General features: G+C 41.7%; 1 long non-coding RNA gene across 1 annotated transcript; it reads left to right on the forward strand.

Annotated features, from left to right (window-relative positions):
* The first annotated feature begins 640 nt into the window (after positions 1–640).
* On the forward strand, positions 641–8,393 carry LOC116529987. The gene is made up of 2 exons (XR_004259772.1): positions 641–4,461; positions 8,023–8,393. It is a non-coding gene; the product is annotated as an uncharacterized LOC116529987 (long non-coding RNA).
* Positions 8,394–22,906: the final 14,513 nt, after the last annotated feature.

Here is a 22,906-nt window from a genome sequence, read left to right on the forward strand (position 1 = left end):
AGGGCTGCTGGAGGGCGTCTCCCCTGTGCGGCAGCGCCAGTGCTGTGAAAGCACCCGCTGTTTAGCCAGCTAGGGAAGGAGACATCCAAAATGGCTGAGACATCTCCTTCCTGGGGAAGTTAGGAGAAATCTCCGCTTCTCCAAGCTCTTGTGGCAAGGCCTGATGACTGTCAGGGTACCCCGCAGATATCCGGGGGCTTAACTCTATGTGATGCTGTGCTTCAGTGGTCACGTTCCATGTCTACTCTCACGCCCTGCTCCCGCACCTGGTTTCTCTTTTTCTCAGAAGCTGTCCTTGACATTTCTAAGAAGTATGCAAAGAGCGCTGACACATTAGGTTTTCTCCTCACCTTGGCTACTTGAAAATCTTGGGCCCCCTATCTTCAAGACATGTGATTTACCTGACCCTATCACTGACCACCACTACCTCACCCTACCTTCCCTGCCCACTGCTTTGTACTCAATAAAGAGCATCCAGGCACTCGGTGCCACTGTAGGTCTCTGCGTTTTGGTTGGCAGTGGACCCCCAAGGCCAAACTCTCTTTTCTCTATTTCTGTGTCTGTGTCTTTCATTTCTACAGTTTCTTGTCTCTGCACCAGCAGGGAGGGGCTCATAGAACCCTATAGGGCTGGACCCTATATTCTATGAATGTCTTCTCCCTCCTCTCTCCCTTTCATCATCTTCCTCGCCCTGTAAATAATCTCAGCTCAAGCATCATCTGCACTAGAAAGCTTTCCTGATGCCCACCTTCCCCAGGGGCTCTATACCCCCCTTTCTTTGTGCACTCACTGAACTGGGTAGACACATTTATGATGGTGCCTTACAGCTGTGCATGGCCTGCTTGCCTGCTTGTGCGTGCCTGCTGGCCTGGCTCTGTGCCGCTGATCTCAGAACCCCAGCCCAGTACGGTGCCTCACCCTCAGTAGGGAATTGGGAGGTGAGGGATGAATCCTTGAGTCTCTCCTAGGTCACTGACACGGCTGCTCACTGGTTTCTCCTCTCCAGCTGAGATCACATTGCCCTCCTTACAAACTCCCGACGGCTCCTCACTGCCCACTGAAGAAAATGCAACACCTTGGGGCACCCGAGAGCCTCCACAATATGATACCAGCTCACCGTTTTAGCCTCATCTCTCCTTGTATCCTTTCCCAGGACCACTTGTCCAGCCCTAAACAGGCCAGGCTCCCCCACCTTTGCCCCTGCTATTCTTTTAAACTAAAATTCCTTTCTCCATCTCTACCTAAGGAGTGCCTACAAAATAATTTCTATTCATCCTTACACTAGCTCAAAAGCCAATGATGCTCTGATGTGCTCATCAAAATCTCTGTTAGGAGTATCTGCTATCTCATATGCCCTAGGGTTCCTGTCTGTCCCTGCAGCTACGCAATGGAAGCTCCATGAAGGCGGAGGTCGTGCCTTACAACTTAATTTTGGAGGCCCTCATGGAGGGGCTGTTGATTTAAAATGATTTGGAAAAGAAAAAGTCAATGTTCTCTTCCAAATGAAGGGCTATTCAAGTTACTGTGAATGGTTTTAATACAGAAAATGAGAGAAACGGGATCCAAAAAAATGGAGTGAAATGGGATAAGTTACCAATCGAGCAAAGAATGAAACCATAAAAGTAGAATTTGCTTTAAGATAAACATTGAGGCATTGAATATCTGAGATTTCTGTTTCCTTGTTTTATGAGCACGGGATTGTAGGAGAGTTAGCGAGCACCTTTAAGCTTTTATGTGGGCTCTTTGGCTAGAACTAGAAACCAAATGGACACCAAGCAGATTAGCAAGGTAAAAGCATACTAATTGTATTAGTTTTAATGAACACAGGTGTCATGCCAGACCTCTGTTGACTGCAAGAGGAATGGCACAATGTTTGAGAGCCCAAATAAGAGACCCATAGCCAGCAAACAAGACACAGGGTTTTATTAGGGAGAACTTACACACATGGATAGTCCAGAGGTGGAAAGCTGAACAGGAAACCACAACTGCTTGAAAAAAGCATGTCGTTTATACTGCACCTTCCCTTAGCACCCTCCCTCCCTCAGCCTCCATGTGGCAACCCTCATTTCTTAAGTCATTGCTGGCAGGTGCATCTGCCATATAGGGTCATTCTCAGGGTGTGATTAAGTTAGAGCTGTCAGATGCAACTACCATGCACAGGAGATCTTTGCAAGAGAATGAAATCCAAAGAAGTGGCCAAAGCAAGATGCCTTTATACTTTTTAGACAAAGAACAATGAATTTGAGAAGAAATGACAGGATAAAAGGGATCTGGCTGGGGCAGTAGATTTTAAGGGAGTCATAGGAGCTATATGGGCTGATGTAAAACTAGTGGACAAGAAGGATTACTTTGGTAAATATTTATTTAGGTCCACTGCAGCCCTAATTTCCCAGTCTCTGGTAATAAGGACTATTTTATTACCCTAGTACAGGGAGTCCCCTCTCCAAGAGGAAGCTCTGTGGCTTGCTACATGCAGGGGGAGACACGACAACTGGCCCTTTCTGAAACTACAATTTCTTCAATGTTTATAACTCAAAATAATCAATATACGAATTTGGCATATTTTGAGATTGCACATCTTTCACTCCTTTAGAATTCAAAGTCACAGGTGTTAGTTCTGTCCTTGATATTGGCTCAGATAAGCTTGGTGATCGTCAGCAAACGCTTCTGATCTTTAATATCCTCCTCCTTAAAATGAATACAAGAATCAGTAGAAACAATAGCTACCAAAGAGCTGTAAAAAGTTGAGTTCGTAGGGGCTCTAGAAATGTAAGGCATTTGTGAATGTGGTGTAATTTTTTTAACAAATAAATATTAATTGAGCTTCAGTTATGTGCCAGGTGCTAGAGGCAGTGAGCTAGGAGAAACCAGACAAATATCTTGAGCGGCATCTGCTTGCTTCCTTCCTTGCAGGTATATACTTATACTTTTGCAATTTGTTTCTGCCCTTCAGTGACATCAGTGCATAATGCCAGGTGCCCTCTCTTGTCTGCGATAGGGAAAGAGAGAAAGGAGCCCACATAGCTCCCCACATATTCCCTGTGCCCAACCCTGCCAAGCCCTTCACTGTACAAACACAGAGGGAAGGCGGAGGAAGGAGAGATCATGGGCTATTAATGCTCTGGGAAGAATGCAAACCAGTCTGTTCATACCACCAGTCATAGTGAGCTGTGACCATGATCACAATGCTCGCTTGACATTAGAATCAGTATATTTGTAAGTAGATCAGGAGCTTCTCCCATAGTTACAGCCTTTTGATCTTTCTTACCCATCAGAAGGAAAGGCAAGACACCATCAAGTGAGGCACCTGGGCCAAAGGTACTATGATGCAGTCCAGTGCCTGAGGAATAAAACCGCCTCCACCCTAAATGCTGCACTCAGATGGGAATGGAGGGGGTACTTGGACATTGCTAGAATCATTCATTCAATCACGCATTCAAAAAATTCCTTCAAAATAGTGCAGCTTAGTGGTTAAAACACTGACCTTTTTGCTGCATAAACCTGGGTTCAAAACTTAGCTCCACCCTTTATAAGATATGGGACCTTAAGGAAGTTGCAGAATCTCCCTAAATGTGCCACTTCATCCAAAAACTAGGATAACACTAATAGCTACCCTTAGAACCGTGGGAGGGGTTAAATGTTACGGAGCTCTTAGCACTGTGCCTTGCACCTGCTAAGCATATAATGAATAATAATTGTTATTATAATCATCAGTAGCACTCATATGTTCCAGCACCATCCTAAATACTAGGCCCAAAGAGTTAGGAAAAAAAAGTTACTGCACTCGGGTAGGCAAATAACTCACTATAATACAACACGGTAAGTATTACAACAGAGCTAGGAACAAAAATGTGGGAGAAAAGGGTTCGGGGAGAGGGGTGGTGGCTTCCTAGAAGAGACAGTGTTTTCACTGAGTCTTAGAGAATAAGCAGGGATTTCACCAGGAGAAAAAGAGAGAATAAGGTAAGGCATTCCAGGCAGAGAAAATGTCCAAACAAAGGAGGAGGAAAGGAGCAAAGTGAGTCGAGACAGCTGCACACAGTGCATCCTGGTCCTCCCTCCTCTCTAGTACGCTGCAGAGAGTCACCTTGTTCTGCTCAGAAAACACGACCTGGGCTGTGCTGGGCTGAGAGAAGAGAAGGAAGTGCCCAGGACTCTGGCACTCTTTTTGCTGCCTGGAATTCACCCTTCAGCCATTCCAGATGCCGATTGCCAGGGGGAAGAGCAGAGTTGCCAAGGTCCCAGCTGAGGGAAATGAGAGGGCACAGCCTCCCCAGAGCTGGCAGGGGAAGCTTCCCTGGGGAAGCGGAGTCAGCTCCGGCGCAGCAACCACTGCAGGAGCAGCCAGGGAGCTGCAGCACGGCCAGCCAGGCCGGCCCGCCAGCCTCCACCACAACAATCGCTATTTACTTTGGATGCCGGCCGTCCTCACAATTCACACACAAGATTTATCACCAGAAAGTAAGTCATACAGGCTGTAGTAATAACAAAGATCCTTAACACAAGCCTCTGCCCTGTGGCTAGGGCAGGAGGATAGGACGAGAGGAATGTCATCCAGTTATGGAGAACATCTATCACACCTTTTACGTTTAGAGAACATTTACGTTCCCTAGAAATGTTAGGGAGTCTTTTTCTGTGTCTTCAGCAACTTCGGTATCTCATCACTACAACAGGGTAATAGGCTGAAATTTTCAACTGTGTAAATGCTCCCTGTCTTTTCCCTGGCCTCTTAGTTCAATCGGGAAACCAAGTTTTGTGAGTTCTTGTAAAAGGATTCTGGCAAAATGGAAAGCAGACATCAACTCTAGAGCAATGGAAGTCAGGGGCCAAGGCAGGAAGCATGTCTTTAAGGAGCAGCAGGGTAGGAAATGGAGACTCCTAGAAACTGGAAAGAAGGTGGCCAGGTTTTAGAGAGGAACCGCTAAGTGGTTACAGGTTCCCGGAGCTGAGCTTGGCCCTGAGGGGAAGAGAGAATTACCACCCAGCCACCTGTGCCAACAGATAGTTCCTGTCAATTAGAGACAACCTGGGATGGGGAGGACCTCCCTACTGCCTTATACCTAAAACCCTGGGACAAGACAGAGTCCTCAAAACCACTGGGTTGCAATTTCCTGCTAGTCAAGGAAAATGGGGACTCAAAAGAGTATTATTCGTCAGTATAAACAGCCCTCCCACCCCACCTAAGGAGATAAACCCTGCCTTGCCTGAGGAAACTCTGAGGTGGTTGCCTTGCAAGAAGACAACACTGATTCTCAGAACCCACTCTGCCACTCCTCGTGGCTTCTAAATCTATGAGACTCAAGTCCCAGCAGGCTCCAAAAGATGAGGTACAAAGTGTTGTCCATGATGAGGTGCACCACACTCCAAAAGAAGCATATGATTTCTCCAACTTACACAGACAGAGCTCTGGAGAATGTGTGTGTGAACGAACAGTAAGCATGTGTGACAATGGTGAAAGGGACATAAAGTTGGATCAGGTCAAATTTATTGATATGGTCCACTAAGCAGGAAGTCTGCATTTAATGTTGTAACTCGAGGGGCTAGAAAGGGGCCTAACCGTTGGTTTGGTTGGCTGAAACTTGGACCAAATAGTGGTGTATACCAAAGGAAGGTGAAACGGTAGAACTCTCTGGGTACTGTGGTAGAAGGTACCCACAGGCTTACAGAGATTGGAATGTTAGAGCAAATTTGTCACATAAGCCTTGCTCACATGAGAGGGAAGACCTCCTGCCTCCTTCAATTTCACCTCCTCCCTCCGCCCCTTCCAAATGGGAAGGAGGGTGAAGAAGGAAAAAAAAAATGAAATAAATGAAATAAAATACCAAAGAGCTGGGAAAATGACTCCCTCTTTAGTTCCCAGCATCTCTGCTATCTGTTAACCTTGAAAGAGCTGCAAATGAATGTTATCTCTGCCGGCTGGAGCCCGGCACTGGTTCATGCCCCTACTTCTCCACGGACCAGGCTTCCTCCTGAAAACACCTCTGCAAACAAACAGCTTGTTGCTTTTGTCTTGTCTCTGTGAGCCCCCTCCCCTGTTGGTCCCCGCTCACACTGCATATGAATTAGCAAACCAATGAAGCCAAAAGATTCTAAGGTCGTACGTCCAGCAAATGGACAATGACAAAGTTCTGCCTCAGTTTCCCCATTAGCATTGTAAGCCTATAAAAGGGGAAAGAAGCTGCAGCTCGGGGAGTTCAGTAAGGGTGTAGCCCCCCGCAGCTTCTGGCCTAATAAAAAGCCACTTCCTTTCACAGTTCGGTGTTTGAGAGGTGTGTTCCCTCCCACTCTTGCTTCACTTACACTCCAGAAACATCCAGAGGACACATCTTTCACCCTGAATCTACAGAATAAACTTAATGGATCTGTGGTTGCTCTTTGCTATAGATCAGGAATTACCATGGTAACTGCTACCAGTAAACTGCAATCATTAAGTGCAAGGGGTAATAATGAAGTCCCCGGGTGGCAGGGGCCAAGTAGTGGCACTTAATTACCAAAGATGTGGATGTGGCTACCACAGTGGACAACAGAGTCAAAGCAGTTGTCAAAATCATGTGTGTTAGGAGCATCGCTCATGTAAACAGACCAGCAGGCAGGCTTTGTGTAAGCAACATGGCTGTTTATTCACCCGGGTGTGGGCAGGCTGAGTCCAAAACAAGAGTCAGTGGAGGGCAGTGGAATAGGAGTTGGTTTTATAGCTTGGAGCAAGTGGTCAGTTAAAGGTGGTAATCTACTTTGGGGAGGGGAAGGGTACCATGGGATGCACGGCCAAAAGGGTAGGGGTCATCTATTACAAACAGGCATGATCATAAGGGTGGGGTTATTGGTTGCAAGCAGAGGGGAGGGTGCGGTAAATTACATAGTTACAGGGGTGGGGGTCCTGAGAAACCCAGTGTCCAGGGGGGAAATTCCACAAGGTTGAGCAGGAACAATGGTTGCAGGTTGCAGGGGGGGAGCAATTAGTTGAGGCAGGAACAAGTGGTTTGCTTCTTTCTGTGGCCACCTGGTTACTTGTTACTTCAGACTTTCTGGCTCCTGGGGACCATCCAGAGGTGTACCTGTGGGTCACCAAGGCTATAATGGCCAGGCTTGGACTTGGAGGCCTGATAAAATGACTCAGAGATCAATGGCACTGGCTAGTTGACCAAGGTACCCCTAAAAGTGAGACAGTCAGTCTACTACATTCTGGGTTTTATTTTTAGAGATAAGGTCTCGCTCTGTTGTCCATGCTGGAGTGCAGTGGCATGACAGCCTCAAACTCCTAGACTCAAGGGATCCCCGGCTCAGCCTCCTGAGTAGCTAGGACCACAGGCATGTACTCCCACTGACTAATTTTTTTTTTTAGAGAGATAAGGTCTTGGTATGTTGCTCAGGGTGGTCTTGAGCTTCTGGCCTCAAGCAATCTTCCTGCCTCAACATCCCAAAACGCTAGGATTACAGGTGTGAGCAACATGGCTGGCCTGGTGATATAGTTTGGATGAACCCAAATCTCATGTCAAAATGTAATCCCCAAGGTTGGAGGTGGGGCCTGGTGGGAGGTGACTGGATCATGGCAGGAGGATTTCTCATGAATAATTTAGTGTCGTCTCCTTGGTACTGTCCTCACAATAGCGAGTGAATTCTCATGAGACTTGTTCGTTTAAAAGTGTATGTTGGCTTTGTAGATGCCACTGCCGCTGGGAGTCCTGTACCATCAGCCTCAGTCAATCCACCGTGTTCCTGGCCGTTGATGGCAAGCCCTTGGGCCACATCTCCTCTGAGCTGTTTGCAGACAAGTTTCCAAAGACAGCAGAAAATTTTCGTGCTCCGAACACAATAGAGAAAGGATTTGGTTATAAGGGTTCATGCTTTCACAGAATTATTCCAGGGCTTACGTGTCAGAGTGGTGACTTCACATGCCATAATGGCACTGATGGCAGGTCCATCTATGGAGAGAAATTTGATTATGAGAATTTCTTCCTGAAGCATACAGGTCCTGGCATCTTGTCTATGGCAAATGCTGGACCCAACACCAACGATTCCAAGTTTTTCATCTGCACTGCCGAGACTGAGTGGTTGGATGGCAAGCATGTGGTCTTGGGCAAGGTGAAAGAAGGCATGAATACTGTGGAGGCCATGGAGCACTCTGGGTCCAGGAATGGCAAGACCAGCAAGAAGATCACCATTGCTGACCGTGGACAACTCTAATAAGGTTGACTTGTGTTTTATCTTAACCACTAGATTATTCCTTCCGTAGCTCAGGAGAGTACCCCTCCACCCCATTTGCTTGTAGTATCCTAGAATCTTTGTGCTCTCACTGCAGTTCCCTTTGGGTTCCGTGTTTTCCTTGTTCCCTTCTATGCCTAGCTAGACTGCAGAGTTAAGTTTATGATTATGAAATAAAAACTAAATAACAACAACAAAAAGTATGTGTCACCTCTGCCTGTCCCTTGCTTCTGCTTTCACCGTCTCAAATGCCTGCTCCCAGCTCCCTGAGGCCTCCCCAGAAGCAGATGGCGCCATGCTTCCTGTACAGCCTGCAGAATTGTGAGCCAATTAAACCTCTTCTCTTATAAATTATCCAGTCTCATGTATTGCTTTATAGCAATGCAAAAACAGGCTAATACACCCAGTCTACTACATTCTTATTTGTTCTATTTAAGCAGAAGAGTTCCAGGCAATATGAACTTAGTCTAATTTGGATCATAAAAACAGACAGTCGTAGTTCCTGCAATCAATTCCTAGACTTGATTACAGGAACCAGTTTACAATCCCAAATCCCTTGAAAGAAGGGGAGGTTTGAGCTCCTTGAAGAAGTACCCCATCACACTGCCGAAAGATTATACTGTTCATCTTTCTCTTAGCCTTCTCCAAAGGACCTATGGCCTTTTGCCAGGGTGACTGTGCATTAGGGAATGTAAAATAATCAGACTTTTAGGTGACTGTTGGACACTGGCTAACTGGATTACTGACATCAATCTTAGGAGACCCAAACCATCACTGTGGTCTAACAGAGTAGAAACTTTGATTGGTTGATTGATTGATTGATTGACATGGTCTCACTCTGGTTGCCCAGGCCAGAGTGCAATGGCATATTTCAGCTCACTGCAGCCTTGACGTCCCCTGGCTCAGGTAATTTTCCCACCACAGCATCCCGAGTAGCTGGGACTACAGGCTCATGCCACCACACCCAACTAATTTTTTTTTTTTTTTTTTTTTAAGATGGAGTTTCACTCATGTTACCCAGGCTGGAGTGCAATGGCTCGATCTCGGCTCACCGCAACCTCCGCCTCCTGGGTTCAGGCAATTCTCCTGCCTCAGCCTCCTGAGTAGCTGGGATTACAGGCACGTGCCACCATGCCCAGCTGATTTTTTGTATTTTTGTAGTAGAGACGGGGTTTCACCATGTTGACCAGGATGGTCTCGATCTCTTGACCTCGTGATCCACCCGCCTCGGCCTCCCAAAATGCTGGGATTACAGGCTTGAGCCACCGCGCCCGGCCCCAACTAATTTTTTTTGTATTTTTAGTAGAGACCAGGTTTTGCCATGTTGCCCAGGCTGGTCTTGAACTCCTAGGCTCAAGAAATTTACCCCCTTCACCCTCCCAAAGTGCTGGGATTACAGGCATGAGCCACTGTGCCCGGCCTAGAGTGGGAACTTAAAAACTCAGGTAATCAGTGAAGTTTTAGCTCAAATGACAGTGGGTCCACTGGGTCTCCAAACCCATTCAATGGTCATTTCTCTGATTTCAGAGTAAATAATTGGAATAGACATATTCAGTAACTGGTAGGATCCCCATTCTCTGACTTGTGGAGTGAGGTTCATTATAATAGGAAAGACCAAGTGTAAGTCACTAAAATAGTCTCTACCTAGGAAAATGGTAAACCGAAAGCAATACTGAATTTCTGGAGGGATTCTACAGAATGATCCCACTGTCAAGGGTTGGAAGGATACACAGGCAGTGATTCCCACCACATCCTCATTCATCTTGCCTATTTGGCCTGTACAGAAGACAGATAGATATTGGAGAATGGCAGTGGATTATGGTAAGCTTAATCAGGTGGTGACTCAAATTTCAGCTGGTCTTTCAGATAAGGTTTCATTGCTTGAGCAAATTAACACATGCCCTATTATCTGGTTTGCAGCTACTGATCTGACAAATGCCTTTTTCTTAATACCTATAAATAAACTACCCAGAATTTATTTGCCTTCAGTTGGCAAAGCCAGCAATACACCTTAAGTGCCTTACCTTGGGGTATAGCAACCCTTCAGACCTATATGTTATACTATAGTCTGCAGAGACTTGATCATCTTTCCTTTCCATAAGACCACTAGTTCATTACATTGATGAATGCTGATTCTTCCTAGTGAGCAAAAAGTAGCAATTAGACTTACTGGTAAAATATTTGTGTGTCATATGGTAGAAAATAAATCCAACAAAAATTTAAGGGCCTTCAAACACCCATTTATGATTAAAAAAAAACACTCAGCAAACTAGAAATAGAGAGGAACTTCTTCAAGCTGATAAAGCATATCTGTAAAAAAAATCTACAATATAATACCCAATGGTGAGAAACTGCAAGCTTTCTCACTAAGGTCAGGTACAAGGCAAGAATGTCTCTTCTCACCACTCCTTTTCAACATTGCACTGGAAGTCCTAACTAATATAGTATGATTTTCTAAGGAAATAAAATGCATAAAGACTGAGAAGAAATAAATAAATCTGTCTTTGTTCACAGATAACCATGTTTGTCTATATAGAAAATCCAAAACAATCAACAAAATACTCCTGAAATTAATCAGCAGTTATAGCATATTTGCAGTACACAAGGTCAACATACAAAAGTCACTTGCTTTTCTAGGTACCAGCAGTGAATAAGTAAAATTTGAACTTTAAAACACAATATCATCTACATTAGCATCTCCAAAAATGAAATACTTAAGTATCAGGTTTTTTTTTAAATGTACAATATCTATATGAAAGAAACGACAAAATTCTGGTGAAAGAAATAAAAGAAGAACTGAATAAATAGCTATGTCATGTGTATTGACAGAAAGACTCAATATTGTGAAGATGTCAGTTCTTCCCAACTTGACCTATAGATTCAATGCAATCCAAATCAAAATCCCAGCAAGTTATCTTGTGAATATCAACAAATTAATTTTAAAGTTTATATGGAGAGGGAAAAGACCCAGAATAACCAACAAAATATTGAAAGAGAAGAAAAAAGACAGAGGACTTACACTACCTGACTTCAATACTTACTATAAAGCTATAGTAGTCAAGATAATGTGGCATAGTGAAGGAATGGACAGATAAATGGAATAGAATACAAGGTCCCAGAAATAGACCCACATTAATATAGTCAACTGATTTTTTACAAAGGTGCAAAGGCAATAAACTGAAGAAAAGATAATCTTTCCAACAATGATGCTGGAATGAATGGACATCCATATGCAAAAAAATAAAAATCTAAACACAAAAATGAAAACAGCTCATAAATCTGAATTTAAAACATGAAACTATAAAATTCCTCTAAAAATAACATAGGAGAAAATCTAGATAACCTTGGGTTTGGCAATTACTTTTTAGATATATCAAAGTCATAATCCATGAAAAGAAATTAATAGGCTGGACTTCATTAAAACTAAAAACTCAAAAGACCCTTTAAAAGAATTAAAACACAAGCCACACACTTGGAGAAAATATTTACAAAAGACATATCTGATAAAAGACTATTAGCCAAAATATGCAAAGAATTCATAAAACTCAATAATAGTAAAATGAAGAACCTGATTTCAAAATAAGCAAAAGACCTGAACAGATACCTAATCAAAGAAGATAAACAAATGGTAACTAAGCATATGAAAAGATACCAACATCATATGTTATTAAAGCATGGCTAAATAAAATAATGAGATACAACTACACATCCATTAGAATGGACAAAGTCCAAAACAGTGACATCACCAAATGCTGGCAAGGATGTGGAGCAACAGGAACTCTCATTCACTTCTGTTAAGAATGCAAAAGAGCACAACCACTTTGGAAGTCAGTTTGACAGTTTCTTACAAAACTAAACATATTTTTACCATATAATCCAGAGATTCTGCTTTTGTAGAAATTAACAAACTGACTGTAAAATGTATGTGAAAATTCAAAGCACTGAGAACAACCAAAAACAAAAAGAACAAAGTTGGAGGACTTAAACAAAATGTATTATAAATCTACAGTAATCAAGACAGTATGCCATTTGTGTATGGACAGACATATTAATCAAAGAGACAGAATAGAGTCCAGAAATAAATCCTCATACTCATAGTCAATTGATTTTGACAAAGGTGACAAAGCAATTCAATGAGAGAAAAGGCAATCTTTCAACAAATGATGCTGGGACAATTATATATTCCTATACAAAAACAAAAACAAAAATAAAAAAATCTTAGACCCTCACCTCATAGCATACACAACTCAAAATGGGTCATAGGTTAAAATGTAAATCCTAAGTCTATAAAACTTCTAGAAAAAGAAATAAGGAATCTTTGTGACCTTGGGTTAAGCAAACATTTGTTAGATATGACACAAAGCAAGATCCATGAAAGAAAAAAATATTAAATTGAATTTTATCCAAATTATTTATTTTTCAAAAGTAAATTCACAAAATTAAAAGAGAAGCCACCATCTGGGAGAAAATATTTGCAAATCACATTTCTGATAAAAGACTTGTATGTAGAACTCTTACAACTTAGTAACATAATAATAAGACAAACATGAAGAATGAAATTAGACTCCTATCCTTCCTGTATACAAAAATAAAGTAAAAATGGATTAAAGATTTAAATTTGAGACCTGAAACTATGAAACTACTAGAAGAAAACATTGGGGAAATGCTCCAGGATATGGATCTGGGCAGATTTTTGTGTGTGTAAGACCTCAAAAGCATAGGCAACAAAATCAAAAATAGACAAATGGAATTATATCAAGCTAAAAAGCTTCCGTACAGCAAAAGAAACAATCAACAAAGTGAAGAGACAACCCACAGAATGGGAGAAAATACTGGCAAACTATTCAGCTGATAAAGGGTGAATAACTAGAATACATAGGGAACACAAATCAATTGTTTTTAAAAAATCAAATTTTAAAACAAGCAAAAGCTCAAATAGACATTTCTCAAAAGAAGACATACAAGTGGCAAATAGGTATGTGAAAAAATGCTCATCATCACTAATTATCAGAGAAATGCAAATCAAAACCACAATGAGATATCATCTCATCACAGTTAAAATGGCTTTTATCAAAAAGATGCTGATGAGGATGTGGAGAAAGTGGAACTCTCATACGCTGTTGGGGGGGATGTAAATTAGTGCAGTCACTATGGAAAACAGTATGGAGGTGCCTCAAAAAAACTTGCTTAGTGGGTACAAATACAGAGTTAGATAGAGGAAATAAGATCTAATGTTCAATAGAACAGTAGGGTGAATACAGTTAGCAATAATCTATTGTATATTTCAAAATAGCTAGAAGAGAATAAATTGAATGTTCCTAGCATCAAGAAAAGATAAATGGTAAAGGTAAAAGATATCCCAGTTATCCTGATTTATCTGTACACAGTATATGTAATATCTGAGATATCCAAATATCTCATATGCCCCCAAAATAGATACATCTAAAAAAGACAACTCTGGCCAGGCACAGTGGTTCACACCTGTAATCCCAACACTTTAGGAGGTCGAGGTGGCCGGATTACCTGAGTTCAAGAGTTCAAGACCAGCCTGGCCAACATGGTGAAACCCTGACTCTACTAAAAATATAAAAATTAGCTGGGCATGGAGGCACGCGCTTGTAGTCCCAGCTACTTGGGAGGCTGAGGCATGAGAATCACTTGAACCCGGGAGGTGGAGGCTGCAGTGAGCCAAAATTGCCCCGCCACTGCACTCCAGCCTGGGCAACAGAGTGAGACTCTGTCTCAAAAAAAAAAAAAAAAAAAAAAAAACTCAGTTTTTTAAATGGGCAAATAACGTAAATAGATATTTTATCAAAAAAGAAACATACATGATTAATAAGCACACAAAAGGATTCCCAACATTAGTAGTCATTAGGGAAATGCAAATTAATACCCCATCCACTAGAATGACTGTAATAGGAAAGACTGACCTTACTAAGTCATAGATTGTTGGTGGGAAAATGAAATGGTACAGCAATGTTGGGAAACATTTTTGCAGTTTCTCAACATGTTAAATATATGCTTACTACATGACCCAGCAATTTCCCTTCTAGGTATCCAGTCATGAGAAATGAAAACATATGTCCACAGAAAAACTTATATGCACATGTTCATAGCAGCAAGATTCATAATAATCCAAAACTAGAAACAATTTAAATGTCCATTCACTAATGAATGGATCAGCATATTGTTGGTTACCTATAATGGAACAAACTGCCATAATTACAATCCAGTTTTAGAGCACTTCTATCACCTCCAAAAGGTTCCTCTGTGCCTGTTTGCTAATAATATGTGCAACAGCATGGGTAAAACTCAAAATATTAAGTGAAAGATGCCAGACACAAAATATAATATATTGTTTGACTCCAGTTACATAAAACTTCTAGAAAAGGCAAAAACGTGAAGACAGGAAACACATCAGTGGGTTGCCTGGGTCTGAGGGTGGGAGGTGGGATTGACTTCAAACGGGCACAGAGGAACCTTCTGGAGGTGATGGAAGTGCTCTAAAACTGGATTGTAGTTATGGCAGCAAATCTGGACTTTTACTAAAAATCAGGGATGCAGTTATAATGGATGAGTTGTTCAGAATATATATATATATATATATATATATATATATATATATATATATATGTGGCCATTACTTTTAATGACAAAACCACAATTACTTTTGCACCAACCTAATAAATTAAACCCCAATAAAGTTATTTTTTTAAAGACAGAGCTAATTCTTATATACTTGAGTCTGTAGATTTCAATTCATACTGATTTCATGAGCTTTAATTTTGCCCAAGCATAAATCATCCTTGATAATATGAGAATCAATTTTGACAAAAGCTTTCCACTTGCCTGCCTCAATTTATAATTTATTTTGAAAGCACAGAAGTTTCTGTTGCATGCCTCTGATTCCCTCTCCTTCAAAACCTTTGCTGTCTTATGATTATCTCACCCGGGAAGGGCTCAGTTATTGGGTCAGAACAAAAGAATCCACAGTAATCATGAGATACAGGTCCTATTCGGTCTTGTATGTTCCATCTTCCAAATCTATAGCAATAATTACTTGGAGCCAAGACTACTGAATTTTAAAGACTGAGAAATTCATCACAAGACTTCTAATTTCTAATTAGTTCTTACTTTTATTAATTCAGAGATGAAATTACATTTATTGCAAAGCTACTGTCTGGAGCCTGTTCTGTGACCCGTGCAGATCCAGAGCCACCCGAGGTCTGAGTTCTAGAATCTCAAAATCCTAGGTAAAACTAACGGGTTATTTCATGGCCCATTTGGCCACACTGCAAATCTTTCTTTCTTCATAGTTGGAAAGTTCTGTGGGTGGTTTAAAAGATATTTTTAAATTTTCACAAAACATATAACCGAAATCAAATCATGTTTATGATCTCTTTCTAATCTATAAATTTCAACTTATTGGCCGGGCGCGGTGGCTCAAGCCTGTAATCCCAGCACTTTGGGAGGCCGAGGCGGGTGGATCACGAGGTCAAGAGATCGAGACCATCCTGGTCAGCATGGTGAAACCCCGTCTCTACTAAAAATACAGAAAATTAGCTGGGCATGGTGGCGTGTGCCTGTAATCCCAGCTACTCAGGAGGCTGAGGCAGGAGAATTGCCTGAACCCAGGAGGCGGAGGTTGCGGTGAGCCGAGATCGCGCCATTGCACTCCAGCCTGGGTAACAAGAGCGAAACTCCGTCTCAAAAAAAAAAAAAAAAAAAAAATTCAACTTATTTGAATCACTGATGAAATTACCACCCCAAATAGTACAGCTGGGTGAAATCTGAACCAAACTATACCTACCAGTTTGTGCGATGAAATTCAGAGCAAAACACATGCACAATTCTGGCAAGTGTTAGTTGCCCAAATCTACTAGCAGCAGACCCGTGATTCCATTTACAAATGGCAGGTTATACATGAAATGTAACTTTTATTGTCAAGATAATTCTCTCTCCAAGGGAAATAATGATAGTTATATCTTTAAAACTTGCTTTCCTTTTCTTTTTGTTTGAGGTCACTTAGTTCTTCCCAGCTACTGTCAGCACTGCTTCCCTCCAAAGGAGAGTATCTGATGCAGGGTTTTTATCGAGATGTTATTTTGGGGAAAACTTCTCTGAGATTCTGAATGGCAGAAAAAATGTCTCCCAGAAGAAACTTATCAGATCCAGCAAAGTAAATGTCATCAAATGACAGAATCTCAGAGTTGAAGACCACCCACCTAACCCAGGAGTCATCTCTACGATACCCCTCGTGTTCATCTATATAATTCTAGGAAACCGTGACTCTCTGAGCCCATAATTCTACATTTAAGTCACTTTTTCTATTATTATTATTTTTTTTAGCCATTTCAATACTTCAGACAGTAGGGAATCAATTCTGGCTTTTTAAAGTTAGATGGCTAAACTTCTAAACCTGGGGAAAAGTATACCAAAAATAAGAAATAAATCATTAATTCAAGCACCTGAGAGAAACCAGCCAATTCCCTCTCCCTAGGATCATCCCATTGACCATTCAGCTGTCATTTCATTTCATGGCCTTCACAGAAAGTGCACGGAGGCCACTTCCCACCTGCAGGAGGACAGATGAGTATGCAGCAATCTGCAGTTTCTGTTCCTGGTTCACTGTTTTTATTTTCATAAGACCATATAGATGCTTCCTCTACCCAATGTGATACATTTAAATTGTGAATCATTATACAGGAACCAAAAGGAATTCCCAAAGCTCTATACATATATCCTTTGGGTTTTTTAATTGAATGAGGTTTCTTGTAACACATACATATTGTGTAATAATAACAATTCATAAGGCTTCCAAACAAGGACTTAGAGTGATTATCTATTGTAAGTATCATCGTGCCAAATGGTTATTACTCACAGGGCTGAGGGTGGCTTGCATTCTCTCTAAAAATAGATCTTTCCATGAAACACATAATATGTTGTTGCTATTCGAGGTTAAAAACTACAAAAGAAGATATTTTTATCCTCTAGGCAGTTAACTTTTCATTCCAAATAGAACCAACCAAATTGTTTACCAAAGGAAAAATAAGAGGATCCCAGACATTGGAAATTCGCTGTTTCTTTTTCTACAGTTTACATTTCTGAAATGCCTTTCCTTATTACATAAAATCATATCCTCTAACCAGTAATGTCCAATAATGAATATCCCCAGTTTGGAGGCAGTTAACAATAAATTCAAGCTTCAACAACAAAAGAAAAACAAAAAGAGAGGGAGATCAATCAAAGAATAAACAGTCCATTCTAACACATCTTTTTCTACCATTTCTGTCCCAGGCTCCACATTAAAAAGCAGTGAAGTGTTGCAAAAGAGCCTGATCTGTAATTAAAAAGGGCTGACTGCAAAGATCTGTGTGGGAACACTGGCTTCATCGCTTACTACTGATGTGACCTTGAGCAAGATCCTTAACTAGAGGTTCCATTTGCTCCTCTGTAAAGTGTGGATGACGGTATCTCTATTGTGGCATAGTAGGACTAAATGAGATACATGAGTAAAGAGCTCAGCACACTGCCTGGCACACAGCAATTAGCAAGTAGGATCCTTGCTCTCAGACTTGTGCAGGATTTTGAAGAAGGAATGGTTGAAAACTGTCAGGGAAAAAAGAAAAGAAAGAAGTGAATGACATAAACAACTGAAGGAGGCAGTTCGCCAGGTGGCCTGTCCAGATATTGGGACCCTTTGTCTGTACTGATGCATTTGATACCACATCTTTGCATCTTGGTGGCCCCAAAATCATACACCAATTATTTTTCCACCTAATATATTTGTAAGATAGCTACTCATAAACTCCCAGTTTTTGGAGGCCAAAAAAATGGTTCATTTTAGTTGAACCATTTTTTAGTTCAACTAAAGTGTTGAAGGCCCCAAAGGCAAAGCCAGGCAGGAAGCCCACTGCTTTCTGTTGACATTCTGCTGCTGGATCCATCAGCACCAACAGTGGGTCTAACTGTCAGTTTCTTTATTTTTTTATTTATTTTTTCTTTTGAGACGGAGCCTCACTCTGTCACCCACGCTGGAGTTCAGTGGTGCAATCTCGGCTCACTGCAACCTCTGCCTCCCAGGTTCAAGCGATTCTCCTGCCTCAGCCTCCCAAGTAGCTGGGATTACAGCCGTCTGCCACCACGCCCAGCCAATTATTTTTTATTTTTAGTAGAGACAGGGTTTCATCATGTTGGCCGGGCTGGTCTCAAACTCCTGACCTCATGATCCACCCTCCTCGGCCTCCCAAAGTGCTGGGATTACAGGCGTGAGCCACCGCACCTGGCCTTCTATCTCTTTTTCTAAGTAGTAACATCTGAATTTGCTAAATGACACTGACTTTAGTAGACCTACCTACCTACAAGGTTCCCTCCCATCCAGTTCCATGATGCATGGATGACCCTAAAAGACAATTTCCCTAGTGACTGTAGCCCATTCCTAGCATAATTACTTACTATGAATGAAAAGAAACCCAAGAAGAAAGCCAGCAAGCCATTGAGAACAATTGCAAAGTACATGGTTTTTAAACCTTAAAGACAGGTTATTGAGATCATTAATCCAAAAGTTTGAGGACCACCGTCCTGAATGCTTGACATATCTTAGAAGCCCTGCAGTTCTGAATTACCAGACAGTCCAGAACTGAAGGGGGTTTCTCACAGAGCTTCCTGAAGGATGCTAATTGTCAACCTAAAGCCCAAGAGATGGCACTTTCTCCTTAATCCCACCCCCATTAAAAGCAGCCTGGGAGCTGCTGTGCAGTCATTATTCTTCCTGAAACATACATAAGAGAAGGGGAGAGAAGAAAGGGGAAATGAATGAGGGCAGTGGAGGTGAAGGGAAAGGGCCAGAAGGGACTTCCGCCATCCTGAGTCTAAAAAGTTGAATGAAGGAAAGACATGTTATGCTTCAGGCAAGGAGGGTTGTGTGCCTCAATTCCATATTAGCCTGATGCCTCTCAGGCAATGTCCTACGGGGTGCCCACAGCTGGGATAATCCCTCCGTTCTCTTTGACAGAGGCTGCAACATTCCCATTTCCGGGCAAGATCCACAACGTCATACTCACTAGGACTGTAACTGAGAAATCCCCAACATTGCATTCCTATTCCTAGGGGAAACAGTGCCTTTGTGATCAGTTTTCAGGTGGCGAATAGCATATTTTTCTCTTTCTTAAATTGGCATGGTTTTAGGCCCAGCACAGTCAGATAAATAAAGACTTGGCTTTTAGTCAATTTTATTTGATGAGAAACTTGAGAACTTCCAAAAGTGAAATTATGGGCATTGATTCAGTGTCTTTAAAAACCGTATATCAAAACACACGTGCACATCTAGCGTGCAAACACCTCGTAAACGTCATGTTTTTCTACCCGTCTTGGTCTGCTGCCCTGCTTCCTGTCATCGTGAACAGGATGTGACCCAACAGGATGTAGCGCTCCCTTGTTTCTGTTTTCCAGCTCTAAATAACTGATGTCTGAGTTGGATGACTTGATCACTGACCTCTAGTGATCATGGACAACCAGAGGAAAATCCACACTCCCGTAGCCTGAGAGTCAACGCCTGGAAAATGGCTGGACTTCCTATTCTTTCTCTGGGTTCCTGGTAGTCTTCTCTTTCTAAGTAGGTAAACTTGGGTGAACAGCAGGTAAAAGCTGAACAGCTGATCCATCATCTGACTGGATCCGTAACTGTTCTCTTGCGTCTCTGGAGAGCTGTGCTGCACTAGTGGGGAGCACCTTACGAGAAGATGACAGGGACCATTAGCTGACTCACAGCCCACCCACCACCCCACCACTCTCCAGTCCCCTTGCCGGGCACCTGGCTTGACCATCTGAGATCTCGGGCTTGTCTAGCTGGATGTGTGGAAAGGCTCTGATCCTGGCCATCGCAGCTGGCTCCTTCTAAAGGGCTGTCATTTATCGAGTGCTTGCCAAGGGCCCGGCCCTGTGCTGGGACTTCACAGACCCAACAGTGTATTATTACTCCATTTTATAGATGAAATAGAAAGATAACTTGCTCAAGGTTAAAGCTTTTTCTACTCTGGCACTCTTCTAAAGGAGCAGTATCAGAGAAACCTGCAGACTTGGGAATTGCCAGTATGACCAATAGCACACTAAAGACAAATGCTGTGGAAAGCCCAGAATGGCCCCCTTTGACTCAGCTGCAGCTCCTCTCAGTCACCTGCCATGCATCAATCTGTCCAGCCCTTTGGGAAGTCATTTACATCTCTCACCTCTGCCAGCCATCCAGATTACACCTGCGATCGACTCACTACTGTGCTGTCTTTGTGTCCCCGCTGCAGCCCTGCGTGCCAGAGGCCAGTACTCTGAGAGCCACCTGTGAGTGTTCCTCCTGTCCTACAGTCCTCTCCATGCACAACAGAGAAACAAACAAACAGAAAGAGGGACCAGGCACCGTGGCTCATGCCCATAAGCCCAGCACTTTGGGAGGCAGAGGCAGGAGGACCACTTGAGGCCAGGGTCTTTACAAAAAAAAAAAAAAATTAGCGAGGTGTGGTGGCATGCATCTATAGTTCCAGGAGGCTGAGACAGGAGGATCACTGAAGCCCAAGAGTTTGAGGCTGCAGTGAGTTATAATTATGCCACTTTACTCCAGCCTGGGCAACAGACCAAGCTGAAATCCCCATGGTCAGGACTCAGGCCAGCAGATCACTGCCTCACCCCTAGTCACGTTACTGCAGCCTTGTTTGGGCCACCAAACGGTATGTTTCCAGCATCCAAAATATAAAGAAACCTCTATCTTATTGCAAAGCACATTATTGTCCACTGTGCCATAAACAGAGGAAGGAAGATGGGTTTGGGAAGAGGCAGGAGGGCGCCAAGAACTCTTGGGAGGACACGCTAAATTTGAGGTTTCAGAGGACCATCTAGGTAGAATTCCCAGTAGGCGACTGCAATTCTCTATCTGAGGGAACTCTGAAATACCAAATAGCACCTTGGTTCATTATACTATATGAAATACCATATAGTATAATTATATTGGTGAAAATCAAAACCGTCTCCCATAATGTGAATCTCTTTGCCATAATTTACCACTGAATAAGACCCAAATATGCACTAGATTTTAAAAACTGTGATTTACGCAGCTAACAATTCATAAGACAAAGTTAGAATCCTCCCCTAACTCCATACTTAACCCTGAATTAACCTTCAGATGACTATGATGTTTTTAAATTATGCAGTGTTTAAAGGGAAAAAACAGAGTCTATTTGAATTGTTAAGAGAATTTTAGTAATCTATGGTATGTGTTCTCAGCCTTGGCAACAAATTTTGATACCTGAGCCAAATAATCTAAAGATTACTTGGTCCAGAAATTAATTAAAGGATTCTTTTTAAAAATTCTAATATGCACTGAAGGTTGAAAAACAATGAACTCTAGATTACTCTCTCCAAAAATATAATTTTCCGAAATACTCACCACTCTAGTGATTAGAGAACAATGAAATAATAACTTGTCATTACCTCAGATTGTCAAATAGGCAAATACTAAAAAGAACCCTACTAACCAAGTATTAACATAGTGTTTTTTCAAACAATGAGTTACTGCCCATTCATGGATCATGAAGTTAACCCCACCATATCCAGTATTTTCAAAAATGTTTTTGAAAAGAAAAGAAAGGAGAAAAGAGAAAAAGTTTATTGTTCCTAGTCAGGAAAATACTAAACTTTATTTCAATTATACATTTGTGTGTGTGTTTAAGTGGGTTGTTATACAAAACGTATTTCTTCCAGTGGGTCAAAGTGCAAAGGATTTGAAAAACAATCCAGAATGCTGAGAAAAGCACCCTCTCCTGGGCTGCTGGTGGGAATGCAATTGGCACAGTTTTTCTTGAGGGCCCTTTGGCAACAGCCTTGAGAAGCTTCACTTTGACCTGGGTGTTTACTCTTCTGAGAATTTACTCTTTTGAAATAACCTCTCAGATGCACATTTGCATGTAAAGATGTACATTTCATTGCTGTCCGTTAATAGTGAAAACATAAAAATATCCAACCACATGAATTACAGTTAAATATATCCTCCATGAAACAAAATACAATGCAGCCATTAAGAATAATGAAATGGCCTGATATCTATTGATTTGAAATGATGTTCAGATATATCAGAAGGAAAAGCAGGTTGCAGCAGAAAACATTAGGTGCAGCACAGTCTCATTCTGGGAAATGTGTACTGTGTTTGTAATAAATCTAAGCCCTGGAAAAGAGAAGTTAGGCATAAAGGCAAAGCATGACCTCCCAGCTCTCACATCCTGGCTGCACCATCTTGGTCAAAAAACTGAACTTCACAAGACAATCCCTCTACCTACCACAGGAGATTGTTGTGAGAATGAGCTAAGTTAATACAGGTAAAATTTTCCAAGCAGTGTCAAGCATTTGGTAAACACAAAAGAAATATTAGTTCTATCTATGCCAGAAAGAAAATGAGAGATTTCACACCAGAAAATCTTAACAGTGGCCATTCTCTGGGTGCTGGGATTACAAGAGAATTTCATATCTTTCTTTATACATTTTGAATATTTAAATTTTATAATCAGAAAAAGACAAGACAGTATAAAAATTAAAAGTATATACTTTTAGGGTTCTAAAGTGTCTTTATTTTGATAACTTTAGGTAAAAAAAAAATACTTAGACAGAATGACAGTAACAACATGTTCTACTTGGATTGTGCTTCCTTCTTTAAAGAAATTTGGTT

The sequence above is a fragment of the Sapajus apella genome, unplaced genomic scaffold (assembly GCF_009761245.1).
Source record: "Sapajus apella isolate SASKATOON/1434 unplaced genomic scaffold, GSC_monkey_1.0 scaffold64, whole genome shotgun sequence".
Lineage (NCBI taxonomy): Eukaryota > Metazoa > Chordata > Mammalia > Primates > Cebidae > Sapajus > Sapajus apella.